Here is an 11,395-nt window from a genome sequence, read left to right as displayed (position 1 = left end):
ACTTTTTTTTGCTGCTTTCAAACTTCTCTCTTTTTAGGATTTGATTGTCTGCTTAGTAAGTGTTTTGGAGTAGGTCTATTTGGATTAATTCAGTTTTTTAATAAAAACCAGGACATGTAATTTAATGTCTTTCATAAGAGTTGGGGAATTTTTCATGATTTTTCTTCAATTATTCTTTATGTCCCTTTTCTCCTTCTGAGATATGTATATTTGTACAATTCATATTGTCATTTGATTCTCTAGGTTCTTGTTGAAATTTTTCCATTCTTTTACTTATCTGTTCTTTTGTGTGTATTACTTCAAATGTCTTGTCCTCTCCCTTTTCAAATCTGCTGTTGTATGTTTCCATTGTAATTTTCATCTGCTCTGTTGTGCCATTCATTCCCATATTATCTGTATCTTTTTCTTGCAAACGTCATCATTTTTCTTTATGGCCACCAAGTGTCTTCTATACATCCTTAGTCTCTTTTGCCAAATTTTCCCTCAAGTGGTTGAGTTGATTTAGAAGATTTGTTTGACCATCCTTAATTCATTGTCTCCACTCCTGCATTTTATTGATGTTTTCATTTATTTCTTTGATTAGGCCATATCTTCATGTTTCCTCATGTGACTTGTGATTTTTTGCCAGTTTCTAAACCTTTATTAGTTTATTCTGGAGGTTGTTTTCTTTCTCTTGCCTAGAGATTTCTTATAGGCTGGCTTCTTGCTACGCAGATATTGAATGCTTTTTGAGATTGCCATTTTTCTGCAGTTGTTTTTCCTTTAGGAAAAAGCTTTCTTTGATCTGCAGTTTCTTTCTACCTCTGTTTTTAATACTCATTTAATTATCTCTAACAACTTTTACCTGGTGGGCTAATTCTGGCAGGAGAATCATCTCAGAAAGTATCTACACGAGTCATTTTTTCCCCAGACAAGACAGGTCCAGGGCTCATGAATGGGGTGTGGTTCAGTATCAAGGTTCCCTGGGAATGAGGCCAGCAGTATGCCAGTTTTTCCTATGAAACCTCCTGATTCTGTGCTTTTCCTGTCCTTCAAAGCAGATGGCATTTGTCATCACACTGCTCCCCATAGGCCTAAAGTGATTCTGTGCCTTTAATTTTCAGCCAACTTTCCCCCTGGCAGGGATGTTGTTGAGACAGGGCTGCCAAGAAAACTATTTGAAACTGTTTCTATTTTCTTAGCCCTTGGAGTCTGAGTTATCTAAATAAAAGCCTCTGCCTCCCCTAGGCATTCTCTCCCCTCCTCCCACACACACTTTTCTTGGGAAGGAGCTGTCTTTAGCCTCCTGTTCCTTACTAGCTGGAATAGTAGAAAAAGAAAAATGGTCATGTTCTAGTTTGCTAGCTGCCGGAATGCAACACATCAGAGACGGATTGGCTTTTAATAAAACGGGGTTTATTTTGTTAGTTCTTCAGAGGAAAGGCAGCTAACTTTCCACTGAGGTTCTTTCTTATGTGGGAAGGCACAGAATGCTCTCTGCTGGCCTTCTCTCCAGGCCCCTGGGTTCCAACAACTTTCCCCCGGGTGACTTCTTCCTACATCTCTAAAGGCTTGGGTTGAGCTGCGAGTGCTGAGATGAAGAATGCTGAGCTGCTTAGGCTGTGCTACCTTGTGCTCTCTCATTTAAGCACCAGCCAATTAAGTCAAACCTCATTCATTGCAGCAGGCATGCCTCCTAGCTGACTGAAGATGTAATTAGCAACAGATGAGGTTCATGTACCATTGGCTCAAGTCCACAGCAACAGAACTAGGTGCCTTCACCTGGCCAAGTTGACAACTGAATCTGACTACCACAGGTCAACTACTCAAAGAATGCAAGAAAAGAAAAAGAAAGAAGGAAAGCAGATAGAATAGAAAACATTGCCAAATTGAACACAGAAACCCCACTATATGAATGATAACATTAAATGTAAATGGTGGAAGTAGCCGCATTATAAGACAGAGGTTTTATTATTGGATTAAAAACCAGAACTCAGATTGGGAGAAAGATCAAAATTGGTGGTGCATTTATACAGAGAAAGGTTTACCAAATGAGTATCAGTACTGAATCATTATACTGATATTTCTTTTAGCCTCCAATACCTTAGAGCAGCTAGAAATAGAAATTTATTTCTAAAATTGTGGAGTTGTGGGAAAAAAAGCAGGACCCAGGTATATGCTACCCATAAGAATTTCACAATAAATATAAAAACACCAGTAGTTTAAAAGTGAAAGAATGCTTTATTCTTATTTTTATATGTATGGTGTCATGAAAATATGCAAAAGACAATTGTGATGAATGCATAGCTATATGATGATGTGGTGAACCACTAATTGTACACTTTGGATGATTATATGGTGTGTGAATATATAAATAAAATTTCATTTAAAAAATAAAAAAATGGAATATATATACTTGCTAACACTTACAAAAAGCAAGATGGTAGAGCCATGTAAGGTGAGGGGAGAGTATACCCCTCCTAGGAATTTTCTGAAGGAGGGTAGGAGACAACACTAGAGATATTTCTGATCATTAGTTAAAGATTTTTATTAATATATTTATTCTCACCTATGTTGTGTTAGCTTAGGAGGAAGGTACTTATGAAAGGAACCATAAGCACCCCCATAACCTACTACCATCCAACAATCAGCAGGGAGTTATTGGAGACAGGGATAGAATGGCATAGCCTCAGTCCTCCCCATATCCATGACTCCAACATAGTCCTCTCCTCTGACTTAGGTGTCCCACAGGCATTTTTATCTTAACAGAAATTCACACTCCCAACCCGTCTACACCTTCCCAAACTGGTATTTTCCATAGTCATGTATTACTGTTGATTGCTTTCACAATATTGTGCTACTATCACCAGCATGCATACCAAAATATTTTCATAACTCCAAAAAGGAATACTATACATTTTAACCCCTAACTGTACATTCCCTACCACCAACCTGTCCTCTTGTAATCTATATTCTAGATTCTGACTCTATGAGTTTGCTTTTCTAATTGTTTCAAATCACAGAGATCATACAATATTTGTCCTCTTTTGTCTGTTTTATTTCACTAAACATGATGTCTTCAAGTTCATCCATGTTGTAACATGTATCTGGACTTAATTCTTTTTATAGATGAATAATATTCCGTTGTATGTGTATGCTAAAATTTGTTTATCCATTTAGTGGTTGATGAACACTTGGATTACTTCCATCTTTTGGCAATTGTGAATGATGCCTGTGTGAAAATTTCTGTTAAAATATCAGTTAAACAGAGTCGAGAGGTTATCCTGGAGGTTATTCTCATACATTATATAGATATCCCCTTTGTAGTTTATGGTGTATTAGAGTGGCTAGAGGGAAGTACCTGAAACTGTAGAGCTGTGTTCCAGTAGCCTTGATTCTTGAAGATGATTATATAATGATATAGCTTTTATAATATGACTATGTGATTATAAAAACCTTGTGTCTGATGTTCCTTTTATCCATTGTATGGACAGATTAGTAAAAATTGGATAAAAATAAATATTAGGGACAACAAAGGTTAAAATAAATTGTGTGGATTGAAATACTAGTGGTCAATGAGATAGAGAAGTAAGGGATATGGTATGTATGAGCCTTTTCTTTCTTCTTCCCTTTTTCTGGAGAGATGCAAATGTTAAAAAAAATGATCGTGGTGATGAATACACACTTATGGGATGATAATGTTAGCCATTGTTTGTACACCATGTATAGAATGTTTGTATGTCAAGAATGTTTGTATGTTTGTTAGGTTTGCTATATGTATATATATATATAAAGGAAATTTTAAAAATCAGTTAAAGTCCCTGCATTTAATTATTTTGAGTATATACCTAGAAGTGGGATTGCCTGGTGATATGACAGTTCTATATTTAGCTTTCTGAAGAACTGCCAAACTGTCTTCTACAGGAGCTGCAACATTTAACATTGCCTGCAGCAATGAGTGTCCTTATTATTCTGCATCCTCTCCAACACTTGCTATTTTTTTGTTTATTGACAGCAGCCTTTCTAATGGGTGTGAAATAGTTTCTAATTGTGTTTTTGATTTACATTTTCCTGATAGTTAGTGGTGTTGAAAACCTTACCATGTGCTTTCTGGTCACATGTACATCTTCTTCAGAAAGATGACTCTTCAAGACTTTTGACCATCTTTTAATTATGTTGTTTGACTTATTTAAGAGGAACAATTTCTTCATATATTCTAAATATTAAACTTTACCAGATATGTGGCTTCCAAATATTTTCTCCCATTGTATAGGTTCAATTTTACTTTCATGATAAAGTCCTTAAAGGCATAAAGTTTTTTGCTTTAATGAGCTCTCATATATTTTTTCCATTTATTTTTTGTGTTTTTGGTGGAAAGTATAAGAGACTGTTGCCTAACAAAATGTCCTCAGCCAACTTCCCTACATTTTCTTCCAGGAATTTGATAGTTCTGTATCTTATGCTATGGGCTTTTGAGTTGATTTCTTATATGATATGAGGTAGGAGTTCTCCCTTTCTTTTTTTGCAAATGGAGATCCACTTTTTTGAGCACTATTTCTTAAAGAGACCACTTTTCCTAATTGACTGGTCTTTGCCACCTTGCCAACAATCAGTTGGCCATAAATGCAAGGGTTGATTTATCAAGCTCTGAATTCAATTCCATTGAAATTATATGTATATATTGCCCTGGGTGTTCTTTAGGATTGGCTGGAATGGTCCTGGTTGGGGGTTGGCAGGTTATGATAGGTAACAAGGTCTACCTGAAGCTTGCATAACAGCAATGTCCAGAGTAGCCTCTCAATGCCATTTGAACTCTCTCTGCCACTGATGCTTTATTAATTACAATTCTTTGTGGTTTTTATTTCTTTGTTTCTGGTTTATTTTGTCTCACCAAATATCCCACATGTTCACTCACATCATTGCATGCCTCATGACAATGTTCCTTTTTGCAGCAGCACAGTTTTCACTCATAAAAGTATATGTAATTGCTTGCCATTCTACTTCTCCATCAGTACATCCTTCAGCCACCCACACTCATCAGGCATCATGTAGAGGGCCCAAAGTCCACAGTCCATCAACATTTTCAATTTTAGATAATTTCATTGTTCCCAAGAGATGGAAAACCAATAAATGCACCCTCACCAAATAGGAGATCTAAACCTCCTCTTAACTTTTGTCCCTCACCCCATTATTTACCTCTGCTGTTGCTGTGGTAGTGCTGATGGTTTCCTTTTGCACATATCTCATAGCATGCAATAGCAGTTTTCTCCCTGTAACCTGTACTTAAAACTCTTTATATAAGAGTATCTTTGAAGTAATTTTACAAGAACGCATTCATATTTCTAGTGTGAGTCAGTGAGACACATAGGTCTATGCAAGCCTTTTCAACCTTGTCCAACTTCAATATGGTAATATTACTTCTAGACCCACTGGAGAATCACCTATCTATTCTCTTACATTGGAGTTCAATCTCATTAGCTAATGGTTCACCCCTCTCTAGCTTCTATGTATCTCTAAGTCCCCTGTATTTTATATTGTAAGCCACTGATTATATCTCTATGCTGGCCATAAAAATGAAATCATACAGTCTCTGTCCTTTTGTGTCTGGCTAATTTCACTCAGCATTATGTATTCAAGGCTTATCCATCTTATCGTGTGCTTCAGGCATCATTTTGTCTTACTGATGCATAATATTCCATCGTATGTTATACCACATTTTGTTGATCCACTTGTCTGTTGATAAGCATTTGGCTCGTTTCCATCTTTTGGTGATTGTGAATAATGCTGCTATGACATCGGTGTGCAAATGTCTGTTTGTGTCATTGCTTTCAGCTCTTCTGGGTATATACCAAGTAATGTTATTGCTGGGTCATAGAGCAACTGGATATTTAGTTTCATAAGGAACCACCAAACAGTCTTCCATAGTGGCTACACCATTGTACATTCCCACCAGCAGTGCATAAGTGATTCAGTTTCTCTACATCCTCTCCAACATTTATAGTTTCCTGATTCTTTAACGAATTCTTATAGGTGTGAGGTGGTATCTCATTGTAGTCTTGACCTGCATTTCTTTTATAGCCAATGAAAATGAGCATCTCTTCATGTGCTTTTGAGCCATCTGTATTTGCTATTCAGAAAAATGCCTATTCATATCTTTAGCCCATTTTATAAATTTATAATTGGATTATTCTTTTGTTGTTGAGTTGTATGGTTTTTTTTGTATATACAGGAAATCAAACCTTTGTCTGATATGTGATTTCCAAATATTTTCTCCCATTGAGTTGGCTGCCTCTTCACCTTTTTGACAAAGTCTGTTGAGGTGCAGAAGCATTTGATTTTGAGGAGTTCCCATTTATCTATTTTTTCTTTTGTTACTTGTGCTTTTGGTGTAAAGTTTAGGAAGTTAACTCCTATTACTAGGTCTTGAAGATGTTTCCCTACATTTCCTTCTAGAAGCTTTATGGTGCTAGTTATTATATTTAGGTGCTTGATCCACTGTGAGTTAATTTTTTTGTAGAATGTAAGATAGGGGTCCTCTTTCATTCTCTTGGCTATTGATATCCAGTTCTTCCATGCCCAATTATTGAAGACTATTTTGTCCCAGTTCAGAGGATTTGGGGGCCATGTCAAAAATCAGTTGACCATAGATTTGGTGGTCTCTTTCTGAACTCTGTTTGATTCCATGGGTCATTGCTTCTGTTTTTGTGCCAGTACTATGCTGTCTTGACCTCTGTGACTTCATAATAGGATTTAAAGTCAGGGAGTGTTAGTCCTCCCCCTTCGTTCTTCTTTCTAAGCATGTTTTTAGCTATTCAGGGTCTCTTTCCCTTCCAGATGAATTTAGTAGTTAGTGTCTCCAAATCTTCAAAGTACGTTGTTGGAATTTTGATTGATACTGCATTGAATCTGTAGATCAATTTGAGGAGAATTGACATCTTAACTATATTTCACCTTCCTTTCCATGAACAGGAATTGTCTTTCCACCTATTTAGATGTCCTTTGATTTCTCTTAGCAATGTTATGTAGTTTTCTGTGTAGAAGTCCTTTAAGTCCCTAGTTAAGTTCATTCTTAGTATTTGATTCTTTTAGTTGCTATTTTGAATGGAATTTTTTCCTTAACTGACTCCTCAAGGTGTTTATTGATTCCACCATCTTGTCTTTTTAATTTTGTTTGTCAGGTCTACATAGTCTTTTCCCTATTTCTCTTTGTATTCTTTAAATTTCCCTTAATGGTACTCTTCAGTTCTGTGCTCTCCTCCAGACCTTCCTCTCCTGTCCTTTTTTTTTTTTTTTTTTTTTTTCAGCTGGTAGAACTCCTTTTAGTATTTCCTGTAGGGCCAAACTCTTGTTAACAAATTCTTTCAGAACTTCTTTTTCTGTGAAAACTTTAATCTCTTCCTCAATTTTAAGGGGCAATTTGTCTGGGAACAGAATTCTTGGCTGGAAGTCTTTCTCTTTCAGTATTTTGAATATGTCATGCCTTTTTGCCTCCAGGGTGCTAGTTGAGTAGTCTGAACTCAGTCCTGTTTGATTTCCCTTGTATGTAGTAGATTAGTTTTCTCTTGCTGCTTTCAGGATTTTCTGCTTCTCTTCATCATTTAACAGACTGATTAGTATTTGCCTTGGGGAAGGCCTGTTTGGATTTATTCTGCTTGGAGTCCTTTGGGTTTCTTTGACTTGCATATTTATGTCCTTTATGAGGATTGGGAAGTTTTCTCCCATTATATCCTCAACTGCTCTTCCTAGCCCTTTATTTCTCTCTTCTCCTTCTGGGATACCAATGATTCTTATCTTTGTGTGCTTTGTTTTGTCCATCATTTCCCTGAGTTCCCATTCAATTTTTTCCATCTTTTTGCCATTTCCTGTTTTGAATCTTTGAAGTCAATTTTCTTGTCCTCTATATCACTTATTCTTTCTTCTGTCTCTTCAGATATGGTGTTGTGTGCCTGTAGCATGTTTTTCATTTGGTCAACAGAGTTTTAATCTCTGTTTTCCACTATTTTTCTGTTTATTCTTTCAAATTCCTCTTTGTGCTTTTCTATTGTCCTCCTGATCTCCTTTATGTCATTTGCTATCCCACTGATTTTATTAAGTAGAGTTGTATGAACATCTCTGATTAGGTGTTTCAACGTCTGTCTCCTCTGGTGTTTTAATTTGGTCATTAGACAGAGCTATATCTATCTGCATTGTGAAGTTCTTAGTGATCTTCTGCTGTCTTTCTTGCATGTAAATATCTTGATTGATTTACTTGGGAGTTGATTTCTTTCAGTGGTCTAAGGCATTGTGTTTGTGGGATGGATGTACATCTGAAAACAGGGCATGGGTTGGGCACAGGTTGGGGATTTTATGCCTGGGTGCCCATCAGCCAGGGAGGATGGTGTGCGCTGGTCTAAGGCATGGGGCATGTTGTGTGCATGCAAAGAACTGTGGCAGCAGGTCGGCCTTATGCCTTCATGGACTGGGGGTAGATGTGACCTGGCTGTGCAGGTTGGCATTTTCTCAAAGCTGGGAAGTGAGGCTGAGGACTGTGCATATGCACAGTTCTAGGACTGCTGTATCGTGCAGTTTCCAGAGCTGAATGATGCGATTGGGGGCCCGTACAAATGCGTGGGCCTGGGACTGCCATAAACATATGCACTGAGCTCAGGGAAGGTGGGTGAGGCTGTGTGACACTATGGGTGGGGTAAGGGAGTGGGGGGGTGGGGTAGCCTAGGTATGCAGGTTACCGCAACCTTTATGCACTGGTAACAGCCTGCACAGAACAGGGAGGGGGAGGTAGTGCTTGGGAGTGTTGTAGGGGAGGTGGGTTGGGCTGCACTTGGGTTGGGGGTGGGGGGCAGGTATGTGCACCTGGGGGCTGGTGGGGTGGGGGTGCCTGGAGTGAGGAAATGAGAGCAGGTGATGGGGTTCAGGTGCTTGCAGTGCGAGGTGAGTCACTGGTCACAGGGCTGCACCAATGAGAGTAGTGCACCCAAGGAAAGCAGTCTGACTTACTTCCTCATCCCATGTACCCATCTGTTCACTCCTGTGGTCTCCAGTGCTCCATACCTCTATGCCAGGCTCCAGACCTCTGCTTCTCAGATCCTGGGCCTCTGCAACCAGGGCTGCCACTTGTGGTGCAGAAGACTCTCCCAAGTCAACTGCACTCCCAAATTGCTGCCTTAGTCGCCCTCATGTCCCTTCTCTAAATTTTCCATGGAGCAGGGCAGATCTCAACCTGCTTTAGTTAGCCATCTTCCCAGAAGTCTTTTATTTTTTTTATCACTGTGACTTTTTAATAAGTTAACTTCATTTTTCTCTTTCATAATGGTGTTAGTTATGCAGAACCCCTTACCCATCCCTATAAATTTGAAAATTGGCTTTTCCATTTCTCCAAAGAAGGTTGTTGGAATTTTATTGGTGTTATATTGAGTCTACAGATTATTTTGGATAGTGTGCCTGTTTGAAACTGTTGTGTACCCTAGAAAAAACACTACTCTTTCATCCTTATTCAGTATTGCTGGGTGGGATCTTTTTTACTCCATAGAGATGTTACCCACCCAATTGTCAATGGGACCTTTTCATTAGGTGGTTCCCATGGAGATATAGCTCCACCCATTCAAGGTGTGTTTGCTTACTGGAGTCCTTTTAAAAGGGACAATTTTGGAAAAAGCCCTATAGCCCAAACAGCCAGAGACCTTTGGAGATGAAAGAAAAGATCCACAGAGAAGCTGTTGAAGAAGCTGGTAAAGAAAGCTAGCAGATGCTGCCATGTACCTTTCTAGCTGAGAGACATGTTCAGAAGTCAAAGACCCCAGCAGATGCCCACCAGTGTCTTCCCAGCTGACAGAGGTGTTCCAGATTGCATCAGTCTTTATTTCTTTTTTTTTTTTAAATATTGTATTAGTTAGGGTTCTCTAGAGAAACAGAATCAACAGGAAATATCCATAAATGTAAAATTTATAGAAGTGTCTCATGTAACCATTGGAATGTAGAGTCCAAAATCCATAGGGCAGGCTGTGAAGCTGATGACTCCAATGAAGGGTCTGGATGAACCCACTGGAGAGGCTCACTGGTCAAAGCAAAAAGAGAGTCTGTCTCTTCTGAATTCTTCTTAAAAGCCTTAAAAGGTTTCCAGTGATTAGATTAAGATTCACTCTTAAAGACACTCCCCTTGGCTGATTACAAATAGAATCAGCTGTGGACGCAGCCAACGTGATCATGATTTAGTTCTATGAGATGTCCTCATAGCAAAAGACAGGCCGGTACTTTCCCAACCAGACAAACAGGTACCACCACCTGGCTAAGTTGACACAAGAACCTGACCGTTACAGTCCATCCCTTGTCAACTTGGCAGTTATACTCATCACCTTAAACCATACCAAATTTATAAATAGAAAACAATAAAAGACACATTTTTTTTCACCTGACAATACTCAACTGTCCTGCATACAACAGGAAGCACATTAAATCTTCCCACAATAGGGTACAAGTCCTTGGGTAGCATTCATTCTTAAACTTGATATCTTGCAACTTAAATAGTATAACATGAACAAAACAGCATTACAGTCTTGGTATCTGTAATTGATCACGTGGTCATAGTTCATATTTATCACTACCTTCTTCCAGTACCCATTTCATTTTCCCTTTATCCTCACCAAGCACTTCAGCTGGCCATGGTTCTTTGCCTGGTGGAGTAACCCAAACGTTAATTCCTGAAGTTTCAGAGCCATTAGTAGTCCTGCCTGGATTGGGTTGTTGCAGTTTTCCATTGATTTTAATCACAGGGCATGATAGTACTAAAAGATGCCTAGGGGATCTCCTATATTCCAGGAAAGTTCTTATTTACCCCCGTTTTGTAGTTGCAGTCCTGTTTTCCCCTGACAGTGTCAATCACCTCAGCCAGTAATGTAATCCCCTTCTTGGCTTGTTGATCCAGGGACTTGAGTAGCCCAAAATGACCAGGTGGCAGTCTTACATTCAAGTTCAATGGAATCATTGTTGTTTCTCCTGGTGGAAGCACTCCCCCTTTTGGAACTAAAACCTGTAGACCAGCAGAGGTCAGGGTCGCAAGGACAAGAAGCAAAAATTTTCCTAGTGGATCACTAGGGGCAATAATAAGTAGTGCCACTCCCATTTCCACCCCTTGATTCCTGGACCCATGGATCCTGGCTATGGGAGAAACAGCACCATACAGGGGACGCCGATTCAGAGCAATCACAGCTTCCTGGAGATCATTAACCTAGTCCCTCAAGGTATTGCCACCTAGTTGGCACTGTAATTGAGTTTTCAAAAAGCCATTCAACGATTTTTATCAATCCAGCTGCTTCTGGATGATGGGGAACTTGGTAAGACCAGAGAATTCCATGAGCATGTGTCCATCCTCGCACTTCATTTGCTGTGAAGTGTGTTCCTTGGTCAGAAGAAATGCTGTGTG

This window comes from Tamandua tetradactyla, chromosome 1 (genome assembly GCF_023851605.1).
Source record: "Tamandua tetradactyla isolate mTamTet1 chromosome 1, mTamTet1.pri, whole genome shotgun sequence".
Classification (NCBI taxonomy): domain Eukaryota; kingdom Metazoa; phylum Chordata; class Mammalia; order Pilosa; family Myrmecophagidae; genus Tamandua; species Tamandua tetradactyla.
The sequence above is the reverse complement of the archived record's forward strand: the minus strand, read 5'-3'. Positions refer to the sequence as shown.